General features: G+C 39.7%; 1 long non-coding RNA gene across 1 annotated transcript in view; it reads right to left on the bottom strand.

Moving 5' to 3' along the window:
* Positions 1-5,892, bottom strand: part of LOC127204527 (uncharacterized) — a 105,296-nt gene extending 99,404 nt beyond the window's left edge. The window contains exon 1 of the long non-coding RNA XR_007832475.1: positions 5,833-5,892. This is a non-coding gene — a long non-coding RNA (uncharacterized LOC127204527). The remainder of the gene's footprint in view (positions 1-5,832) is intronic.
* Between the last annotated feature and the right edge of the window lie 6,713 nt (positions 5,893-12,605).

The raw sequence follows: 12,605 nt of genomic DNA, 5'->3' as shown, positions 1-12,605 counted from the left end.
GCCTCCCTGCACTCCATGGAAGAACAGAGAAAGCCTGGAAAACAAGAGTCCTGGATTTGGGCAGGGGTCCATGTCAGAGATCTAGACAGCTAATTTAGATGATTCTGGACCCAAAGACCTTCTCCGTGTTCCACCCACAATCCCTCTATCGGAGCCATTCCTATTGCAAACTTGGCTTTCTCCCCATAAGAAGTTAGCTTTTCTCCACTAATAAAAACAGGCTTGATCCAGAAAGTCAAATGGATTTGGGCACCATCTTCATATCCTGAGCATATATGTGTACAGGTGCATGCATGTGAGTGTGTGTATATATGCATCTGTGTGAGTGTTACATGTGTGTGAATATGTGCACATGTGTTGGGGTATCGATGATAGAAAAAGTGCTGAAAATGCCAACGTGTTATTACTAAGCTCTTTAGGAAAGAATGCGGCACAATGAGAACATGTGTGGGTATCTCAGCTAAAAGGACCAGGACAGGTACCAGGTAAGAAAGAAAAGAGAATTATATACCTCGTGAACTTTTTTCTTTAAATAGTATTATCCCATTTGGGGTAACAAGAAAATTAAGGTAAGATGTTAGTAGATTCCAGAACACAGACCAAGAGCTGGGCCACCACACGTGTAGCACATGATGATATATATATCACCGACCATCTAGCTATTCTTTTTTTCAGTTGCTCAAATTATTTTCATAACTGTTGTCATCCCAGGAGTACATTTCAAGTAAGAATACCAGCCTGTAATCTCGGGAGACACAAGCAGGTGAGTGCAGCCAGTAAGAGGACCCATTATGGTGCTCAGGCCTATCAGCTTTCCAACATATACCTGTGCTTTGAACCATGGTTTCTCCAACCAGAATATGAAGGGGAAATTGGGCTTACAAGTGATAGATCTCTAAAGTACCTATAAAGCCTACAAGAGGCTTCTGGTTGGGAGGCATTCATCTGGGAAGCTGGCAAATGGAGACTCATGAGACACTTATGTCAGAGTCCAGCCATGTAGGGAAGTCAGGAGAGGAAGCCAGCTCTACCTGAATGGGAAAAAAATCTTTCTAGATACCTGCTTTTTTTTTTTTCATAAACAGCTTTAAGAGTCAGTCAACGGAAGCCTTTATTGCTGAAAGAAAAAAGTTCCCAGGCAAAGATTTCTGGGTCTAAATCCCATATACATGTGTTCTCTTACATGGAAATGGAAGATCGATCTAGCTGATGTTGCAAATCAGGAGGAGCTCAGACCATGGTAAACCTAACAGGACTCTGTGGTCATTGTTCTTGGTAGGGAGCTGAGCATGCTCACTTCACTGCTCAGTAGCCAAGGACTGTCAATATGACCCCAGGCAAGGCCCAGACTGGAGCTTACAGCACCTTCTTAGGGACCACTGGAGTCATCAATTAAGAAAAAAGCAGGAGCTGCTAACCAGTGACAGGCAGCCCGAGACGCTGCCTCTCTGCCCAACTCACTTACTGGGCCATGGTATGCATCTCCTTGCACTGATTGACAGTGGAATCTTTTAAGGAAACAGGGCCTTTGATTTGCTTCATGGACAGTAGTGATAAGAGAAAAAAGAAAAGAAGATAAAAGGAACAGTTCCTGTTTCCCACTCAGAAGGGCTGCCAGAAACCTAGAAGAGAGAAACAGGTGTCAGCAGCAGGAGTGCAGCTGAGTCTTGACAGGCTGCTGAGGCAGTCAGAGAAGGGACTTTGGAGGTCATGGGAAGGTTATTTATACAAGTAGGAGTGAGGATAAACAAGGTGAGATGATGAGTGTGACCCCAGCAGGCCCTTCTGCTGAAGGTGGGGCTGGTCCCATCTTGGAAACAGTACTGTGCAAGCATGTATGTTTTCTTCTCATGACTGTGTAGTAATAGGAATGTGCCCTTGAGGCATTTTACCAGACAAATGCGGCATTAAAAAGAAAGCTTCCTGTTTCATTCTTTCATTCAGAATATCTCTTCTGATTCTTCTATAACCATATTGACAGGGCAGGACTTCCCACGCCATTTCATAAACTTTAAAACATCAGAGAAGCATCTTTACAAAGTAGACAGTGGCTACTGAAGAGACTTATAACCGGTCAAAGTACATAAAATAAATGTGTTGAGTGTTCAACTGTAAGTAGGTTATCTGTATCAACCCCTCAAAGGCTTAGCAAACATGGAGGGAGAATGGAGAGGAAGAATGTAAGAACTGAAGGAAGGAGTAAAGTGCTATGGGACACCCTCCAGAGAACAGTGTGGCTATTGCTTTCTTGAACTTTAAGCAGCCATGATTATCTAGACATAATTGAGACCATCAGCATTCTATCATGCAAGGGAGAAGGATGCATAATGTCTCCACGCCTTGCTGAGAATTTATAAGCAGTTGTTTACTGGAGAACAGAGAAACATTTTCTTCGGTGGTATAAAGTTGCCTGTGTGTCTATAAATTACTCCTTGCTCAGGCTCTTGTGAGCAACATTAGTGAAACTCATTAATATAAAACACACACACATGCACACACGTGTGCATGTACACACACACACATACATACATATACACACCAATGTAAAACACATCCTTCAATGAACTATAAGAAACTCTGTAATCAGCAAGAGACCCCAAGCTAGGCAGGGGCAGGAGGGCACTGATCTTGGTCACCTGGGGACACCCTCTGTGACCTCATCTGTGGAGGCAGGGAACCCAGAATGGCCAGTATGCAGTCTCCTGTCCTCATAGCTCTCTGCAGAAGCCGGCCACCACCCTGCTCTGAGCTTCCCCCAGCTGCCTTGTGCTCACTGAGTGGGAAGAGGCCATAGAGGAAGCCAGCCATTTGGCAGGGCTCCCACACACCAAAGGCTCAGAGCTGCACCCTGGCAAAGCTCTCAGCCATTTCTGCCTTCTCCTACTTCCCCAAGCAAAAAAGATCCTGATTGTAAACATCACTTTAAAAGCATGCCATCCACCAGCCGGCTCAGCTGCAATACATCAGCCTGAATTGTACTCATTTATGGTGAAGCATTGTATATTAATGTTTTCATTGCTTATCACAGACACTGGCTTTAAAGTGCTTAAGCCAGCTGTACTGAGTTATTTATTAGGCTTCCTTTTTTCCAAGTTGCCTTTTCCTTAAATAAAGTGTTTGTTTTACTTTCATATATTTAAAAATCCCTCTTGTCTCCTGCCCATCACTTCCCACTGTTGCTGTTCAGGCACTGCATATTATTCTAGTACATACTCAATACTATTGAAAGCTAGTAAGGCCAAGGAAGCCTATGAAAGAGCAAGTTTATGGTACATCAAGCAGTCTCCCCATAGTAAGTTCTCATCCTTGTATTCCTTAGTCCTAAAAACTGGATTCTATTTCCACTGTAATATTAAATATCTTCAATGGTAATCTACAGTCAGCTCCTTTGATTTCTAAAGTTCATCTCTCCTCTCCATGCTCGGCCATTTTGACCATTTCTCTAGTTCCATCACTAAATCCTCTACCACACATGTTGCATTCTTGACCTGTCCTACTCAGAAGTAGTACCCACTTAAGTACCTGAACGGTGAGATACTTCCCTTCCTTCTCCCAATGTACTCCCAGAAGGCCATCAGCAAGATGGAAAGCTGAAGGTGTTGTCACTACAACATTTACAGATCTGTGACTCTAATGTTGAGAGTCTGAGTCGTGAATTGAATGACAAAATTTCTAGGATTTAATCATTCCATAATAAAGATCATCAAGAAACCAAGCCCAACAATAAACAGAATTATAGTCACAAATGTAGTTTCTCGCTCTGAAATATGAAGAGAGAGCCACACAACACATATAGGAACTCTAGTGAAGAGTAAAACAGAAATGTGAAGCAGAAGACTTGGAGAAAATAAATCAAAAAGTTTTTTAAAAAATCATTGAAATTAAAACTATAGGATCTTCAGAAAGAAAATAGATATCCATGAAACAAGGACAGAAGACTATTGTAAAAGAACAACCAGAAAACTTTAAAAATACACTGAGGTATTAAATATGGAACAACTATATTTAAAAATTGCACAGACTGCCAGATGATAAATATAATTAATATCTAGGAAGTATGTAATGGGTATCATGATACAATGTAGGAAAGAAATGATAAAAAAAAATTCAGGCATCAAGGATATCCAAAGGCCCTTTAAAGGAAATTTTAATAAGAGCTCAGTAAGTAAATAGGGCACTTACAAAAATAAAATGCCAAATATATTTTCAGAACTGAAAGGTTTTTTTTTTTCACAATAGCCAGGAAATGGAATGAGCATAGATGTCTGTCAGCTTACAAATGGATAATGAAAATATGGTATTTATGAACAATGGAATGTTACTCAACAGTAAAGAACAAAAAAATTGTTAAACGGATGGAGATGGAAAAAAGAACATAGAACAAGGAAATTATGTTAGCTTGAATGATAATTGCCCCTATGGGCTCTTGGTCCCTAATTTTGGGTGGCACTGTTTGGGAAGAATTAAGAGGTGTGACTTTGTTGAAGAAGGTATGTTACTGGGGGGTGGGGCTTTGAGGTTTTAAAAGACCATACCAGGCCTGTCGTGTGTGTGTGTGTGTGTGTGTGTGTGTGTGTGTGTGTGTGTGTGTGTATAAATGAATCAGGATGTAGCTTTCAGCTACTTCTCTAGCACCATGCCTGCCTTCCTGCCATAATCCTCGCCATGGTGATAATGGGCTAATCCACCTAAACTGTAAGCAAGGATCAAATTAAATGCTTTCTTCTATATTGGGGGGGGGGGAATTGTCTCTTTATAGCAATAGAACAGTAACTACTGTTGGAACCAACCTCATAAAGAAAAACAGCACATGTTATCTCTGAAATATGACTGATAGTTTAGAATCTTTGGATGTGTGTTTACACTGGAATTCTTATAAAGTCCTGTAAATCTACTACTGTAAAAAATTCCTAAAGTATATGCATATATATATATATATATATATATATATATATATATATATGGAGTGCAAATGGAATATTTGCATAATGGGTACACAAAGCCTTCTCTACGTGTCATAAACCACCAAGCAAAGCACCCAAAACCAAATATGGGTAAATTACTTTCTATTAGTATGCCACATGTTTCTTAGCTACAACTGTAACTCTACACGGTGATAGCAGCAGTAGACAAGAAAACTTTATTCTTTATTTGTTTGTTTATTTATTATCTCACTTTTGTTGTTTTTTTTTTTCTTTCACTCAATGTATACATAACAGCATATCTGGCTCTTCATCTTAGATTTGGGTAAACAATGACCCTAAAGCTCACTGATTCTCTCTGCAGGGCCATTCAAAATATCCAATACCAAGAACCAGGAAGGGACTTCTGAGGAATGTGTAGACAGAAAACTGAGCTGCTCTCACAGTCCTTCAAATTCATCCCCTGACTGCAACTTTCTTGCCTCAATCCAAAGTCATATTCTCCATTCAACACACAGGACACAGCTGTATAAAGTGGAAGGAAAAAAGGAGCCATCTAGCTCTCAGGTATGTACCATCTACTTCAACAGCCTATCAGGCATGTCTAAACTTTGACGTTGTCATCTACAAAACTGACACTAAAGAACCCCATGATCAAATTGCCAAAAGAAAAAAATACAAGTAAAAACCCTCCCCCAACTAGATAACGCATGCTAACTAATAAAAATCCCAGTATCAGGAATGGTACATGTTTATTTAGTTATGGTCAATGTGGTCCAATAGACCCACCTCAAATAGTACATGTTTTTTGCCAATACTTTTGGTTACCCTCCAGATTTTGATGGAAAGACCCTATTACTGAAGACACCACATATTTGAGTTATATGTGGAAAGTTCAACTGGTACTCACCAGGAAGCTTCATCCATAGCTTAGCCTTCATGGTGCTGGAAGATCCTATGAATGCTTCCTAGGAAGGAAAATAACAATATTACTCATTTGTGAACCCTATGAGCTACTGGCACAATAGTGGCATGAATGTTGTGGAAGTAACCAACAACTTTATGATTAGCTTTAGAGCCTGCTCCACATGGTGGAAGTCATGCATGGTATTGTTAAGTTGGAAGTAGGCACTTCTGGCTATATCATAGGCCTTAATAAAGAACTTAATACTATTATTCTGCTAAATGAATATAGAAATAAAATACCCCTTATGTTCTTATTGTATATTATCTAGATTAGTACACCTTTCACCCTCATCAGAGAAAGATGTTTTGTTTTGCTTTTTTATGGTAGATACAGAGACACACAGCTGGTCAATGTGTAGATAATAAGACTGTGGCATGCTATGTTATAAGCAGGACATATACATTATTGTCCTTCCTCCATGAGCTCAGAGGTTATTAAGAAGTGCAGAAAGATTTTTAAAAGCCTTATATATTGACTGTCTGTAGAAAAATGGTACTTACTGAACACGGCAGGGTTGTTGTGCATATAAACTAACCACAACTGGGACTGTATGCCCAAAACTTGCACAAGACCAACCAAAATCCCTGTATGGGTAGGGAGTGGCTCATGATGGCCTACCCATGGCTGAGGAGATATATGTAAGTTGATAGTTGTTGAGTGAGGGAGAATAAATTTTCTTTTGAGATGTGTCCACTAACAAGCTATTGATGCTCCAATGGATGATCTTGCAGCCATAAACATACAGGCAGCACCAAGTGAATGTAGTGGATTTAAAAAAATAGCATAGGATATTGGGAGGGGAAAGTGGTAAGGGGATAAATGACGAAATTAGGGTGGACCTGGTCAAAGTAAATATGTTATATGCATGCATGAAATTATCAAATAGTAAGAAAATTTTAAGTATAGAATACTTAATAAAGAAAAGATTATAAAACTTGAAAGCACCTGGGATAGTAGGAATAAATGTTTTTAGAGAAATGAAGGAAATCATATACGCAGGAATGAAAACTGAGTCAGTTCCAGCATCATTAGTAGAAATCCAGAGTATGGAATGTGATGTTTAGAAAGCTATGGATGGAAATCTGTGCCTTCAGAACCCTGAAAGAGTGGGGGATATTTCCATGGTCGAGTACCCTATTGCATTGCCACTTTTCTTCTAGTTGTGATCAAATGACTGACAAAAATCAACTTAGGGAAAGATGGTAATTTTTGTCTTACAGTCTGAGAAACACAGTCTCTCATAGAAGGGAAGTCAGGCTACAGGCAGCACCTTAGTGACAAGTTGTGCAGCTGGAATTTCTCAAATATTGCTGGGACAGAAATCAGGGAACATACGGGAAATATGGTCAAGCTGTCAAACCTGGAGGTCTGCCCTCAATGACCCATTGTCTCCAGTGAAACTTTACCTCATAAATGTTCTGATATCTTCCAGATAGTGCCCACCAGGTTGGAATAAAGTGTTCAAATACATTTCAAATTCAAACCATAATACATATTCAGTCAAATGTCAAGAACAAGCAAAGACGTTTAGCTAAATAACCACTCTCAAATCTTATCTGCACACAGTTCCATGAACATCCACAGAAATGGGTCTTCAGCAAAGTAGATCAATAAAGCAGTAAAAGATATAAGGTTCCAGGAAAATTATAGCCATCAAAGGAATGAAGTTTAGAAGCAACCAAGACAGGACAAAGGCAGAAGGCCTAGAGAGAGCATAGAGCCAACCCAAACAAAATAGAAAAGTGGTTTAATCCATGAAGATAAAGACACCATGTTCCATCACCCAATGGGCTTGGGTCTTCAGTATAGAAAACCTCTATTTCTCTGCCAGAGACTGTAAGGAAGACTACGTGATAAGTACACAGAAAACTAGGCAAAATTCTAAAGAGAACAGTAACTAGTGCTTAGAAAAAATATAAAAAATATTCATGTTTGCAATTATTTTCATATGCAAAAATGTAGAAATGCTACACATTTATTTAACAGAGAATTGCACTCTATCAATGGCAAAAAAAAAAAAAAAACAAACAAAACAGAAGGAATCATAGGTAATTTATTCAATATAAGGAAGCCTGCTTCCTAGAAGCCAGGTTCGTGGGGGATATCTGCAATAAACCACTAAGCATGCTGAGGAAGATTAGGAACAAAAAGTTTGAGGCCAGCTTGGACTGTATGCATATGCTGGTGCACGAATTATTTGCAACCCTTTTCTGACCCTGTACCATTCAACATACCCATTTTGTTAATGCCCCCATTTAATTCATGGTCTCATTATGAAGGAGAAAGTGCCCCATTTTAATAACTCAGAAGGGGCTTTAAAAGCCCTACTGATTCTACTCAATTCCCACCTAAAGCATCTTCAGCAGTTGAAAGTTAAAGCGAGTTTTCTATGCATTTGTCCAACCAGGATGGTCAGCTTTATGGAATGGAAGGAGTGTGGACTAAAAAGAAATATACTCTCCAAAAATATCTCCCACTGGCCTGAAATTTATTCCACTTCATAAACATGCCTGAATTTCCACCAATTAGAAATTCATTTACAAGCCCCTCTTGTAAAATGTGCAAGAGTGATTAGCTTTATTTGCTGCCATTCTAGAATCTAAAATTAGGACCAATGGCTGGGCCTAATAAAGAAAAATTGATGGGCTTTCTTTTGATGGAAAATGCCTCTTGTCAGTTCTTGCTCCTCTTTGGAAGACTGGCAGCTCCTATGAATTGACAAACAGTCTCTTAAGGTACAACCTTCTCCTCTGAGTAGCTCTAAAAGGAAAGAAAGTTCTTCTTTCTGGTGGAATAAAAGTCTCTTCCTGTCATTCTCAATGGTTTGCCTTCATTATGCCCTCAATAATAGTAAAATCAAATCTTTGGCACCATGTCAAATATTCTAATTCAGGCTGCCTCTTTCCTGAGAGCTCCTCCTGTCTTTCTCCAGGTCGGCTGGCTGAGCAGCATATGACTGTTAGGTTGGTAAAAAAATAAATAAATAAAAATTTTAATTTAAAAAAATAAAATGACATATGACATGAGGAGTAATTTCCAACCCATACCCCAGGAAGTAGTCTTTTTTTATTATTATTAATTTATTCTTGTTATATCTCAATGGTTATCCCATCCCTTGTATCCTCCCATTCTTCCCTCCCTCCCATTCCCATTATTCCCCTCCCCTATGACTGTTCCTGAGGGGGATTACCTCCCCCTGTATATGCTCATAGGGTATCAAGTCTCTTCTTGGTAACCTGCTGTCCTTCCTCTGAGTGCCACCAGGTCCCCCCCTCCGGGGGACATGGTCAAAGGTGAGGCACCAGAGTACATGAGAAAGTCATATCCCACTCTCCACTCAACTGTGGAGAATGCTCTGACCATTGGCTAGATCTGGGTAGGGGTTTAAAGTTTACCACCTGTATTATCCTTGGCTGGTGCCATAGTTTGAGTGGGACCCCTGGGCCCAAATCTGCCTATCATAATGTTCTACTTGTAGGTTTCTAGGACCCTCTGGATCCTTCTACTTTGCTATTCTCCCATGCTTCTCTCATCTAGAGTCCCAATAGGGTGTCCTCCCCTCTGTCCCAGTGTCCTGGTAAGTGAAGGCTTTCGTGGAACATGCCCCTTGGTCACTTATATCTGCATACCAGAAAGTAATCTTAATTAAGTAGGAATGATAGGTTATCTTTTATCTAAAATAGCCCTGTATTCAGTCTCTCAGTAACTATGCACTATCGTGTATGTAAAGATTTCCATGGCTAAAAGGACTAACTAGACACCAGGCCATAAGAGGCCAGAAATTTCATGGAGAAATGCTCAGGAAAGTACATTTGAGATGGACAGTTCTAGTTGGACAAGGATTGGGATCTGGGGTGTAAGAAAGTTGAATGCCATACTTCAATGACAAGTCAGAGGCCATTACTCTATTTCTCAATAGAACCCTGTTCTGGAATTTTTAAAACCTAGACCACACACACACACACACACACACACACACACACACACACACACACGTATCAGATGTGCAGTTTGGTCATCATGTAGGTCCCATAAAAATTGGAGTAGAGTCTGTCTCTGCCTTTGCATCCCTTTCCCCTAAGTGGAATGCCTTGTCTGGTCTTAGTGGGAGAGAATATGCTTAGTCCTGTTGCAACTTGGATGCCAGGGAGGGTTGCTACCTCAGGGGACTCACTTTATCTGAGAAGAATAGGGAATAATGGGTAGAAAGGGTCATGAGGGTGGGACTGAGAGGAGAGGAGGGAGGGGCTGGAATCAGGCTGTATAGTGATCAAATAAATAAATGGAAAAAACTGGCTCTGTATATCATCTCTTCGCTAATTGAAGACTCTAGTCTAAGCAAACTTCTCAGAACTTGTGAGTTCTCATTCCTAAATTAAAAAAAAAACTATCTATCTGATAGTTTTATGAGAAACTTACCAATGGTGGTCTTGGAAATGCATGGAAGGCCAAGGACCTTGAATCACTCAGGGATGGAAACCACTGTTGACTTCATGTTTGTGACAATACTCAGATTCACATCTGGGAATTGTAGCCAGCAGGAGCCCCAGAATGCTAAACAAAACATATTTCTAATCGAGGCATGGCCCAAGGGCCAAGGGCCAAGGATTCCAAAATCACAGTCAGTGATGTATGTTTTCTTGTGCTTTTCAGTAATAAAACTATATCTGAAAGACAAGACAGTATCTGATGATACTTTCCATAAAGCTCTATTCCCCCTCCAAAAGCATTAAAGTCTAACTGACTGGCAATGGGGAAATTACTGATATTTTAAGCATTCAATGTGGTGATGTAATATAAACATGAAATGAACATATATACATGCATACATATATACATCTACACACATATTGTGAACTGATTATCAGACCTAATCCAGTTAACATATCCACTATCTCGTTTTTTCACTGTTTTGCATATGCATGGTGAGAATACTTAGTATTTATCCTCCTAGGACATTTTGGGTTTACAATACAATATGATGAAGCATAGCCACCAGATATCTAGGATCCCTAGATATTATCCATACTTATTCTCTTCATTAGCATTTTCCTGGTAAGCACTATTGTACTCTCTGCCTCCCAGTTTGACATTTTAGACCCCATTGGGAATGAGCTCGTGCAGCATTTATCTTTCTGTGTCTGTCCTATTTTACTCAGTGATCTCCAGGAAATAGCTTCTGACATGACATGCTACACAAAACACAAATGATAAGGCTGGCTCCACAGTAGAGTCAGTTGAGTGAAAGAAGATCAACTGCCGCGTGAGTTGTATTTGTTACCTGAAAAATGAAACTTGAGGAAGGCAGAATATATTTGGGCTCACAGTTTTAAGACATGGTCCATTATGGTAAGGAATCCATAGCAGCAGGACCATGAGGCAGCTGGTCATGTTGTTATGCTCTCAAGAAACAAAGAACGGGTTCCAAGATGGTGCACCTATTATGCACTGTATCTGATCTACTGCATGGAGACCAGGGACCTGACTGGGAGTCACAGACTGGTAGAACTAGAGAACACTAGTGAAGGACACCAGAAGTTACCTCCCAACATCAGAGACAGCAAAATGACTAAAGGACGTGGTAAGAACACAAACAACAAAAACCAAAGCAATTTGGAGTCTCCAGATCCCAGCTATCCCAAAGAAAGCAAATCTGAGAACCCAAAAACAATCAAAATACAAGAAAATGACCTCAAATCCTTAGTAATGAAGATGGCAATAATGAAGAAACTAATAATATCCATAAACAAATGCAGGAAGATGGAACCAAACAGGTTGAAGACATAAAAGAGGACTATAGAGGGGCACTGGAAGAAATTCGGGAAAATTCAAACAAATGGGTGAAGGAAATCAATAAAAACAGTTCAAGATCTTTAGATGAAAATGGAAACTATGCTAAAGGCACAGACCGGAGAAAAACAGGATCAATAGGCCTTAGAGAAGAAAGCAAGCAACATAGAGATGACTTTCTCTAACAGAATACAAGAAATGGAGGAACAAATCTCAGGACTTTAAGCTACAATCATAGAACTCAAAACAACCATCAAACCCTATGAGCATATACAGGGGGAGGAAGTCCCCCTTAGGAACAGTCATAGGGGAGGGGAATAAGGGGAAAATAGGAGGGAGGGAAGAATGGGAGGATACAAGGGATGGGATAACCATTGAGATGTAACAAGAATAAATTAATAAAAAAAAAAGAAAAGAAAAAAAGAGAAAAAAACAACCATCAAAGAAAATGCTAAATCTGAAAAATTCCTGACACAAAACATCCAAGAAATCAAGGACACCATGAAAAGACAAAACATGAGAATAATAGGCATTGGGGAAAGAAAAGATGCCCGACTCCAAGGCCCAGAAAATATCTTCAACAAATTCATAGAAGAAAATTTGTTCAATTTGAAGAAGGATGCAGATAAACATACACGAGGCCTACAGAACACCAAATAGAATAGACCAGAAAAGAAAATCTTCCTGCCACATAATACTAAAACTACAAAATATACAGAACAAGGAAAATATTTAAAGTGGCAAGAGAAAAAGGCAGAGTAGCATACAATGGCCAACCTATTAGAATTATACCCAACTTCTCAGCAGACACTATAAAAGCCAGAAGGGCCCAGACAGAGGTCCTGCAAACACTAAGAGACCACAGATGCCAGGACGAACTACCATACCCAGTGAAACTATCAATAACCATTGATGGAGAAAACAAA

Source organism: Acomys russatus, chromosome 20 (assembly GCF_903995435.1).
Source record: "Acomys russatus chromosome 20, mAcoRus1.1, whole genome shotgun sequence".
NCBI lineage: Eukaryota > Metazoa > Chordata > Mammalia > Rodentia > Muridae > Acomys > Acomys russatus.
Note: the sequence above shows the minus strand (reverse complement) of the source record. Positions and strands in the feature narration are given on the sequence as shown.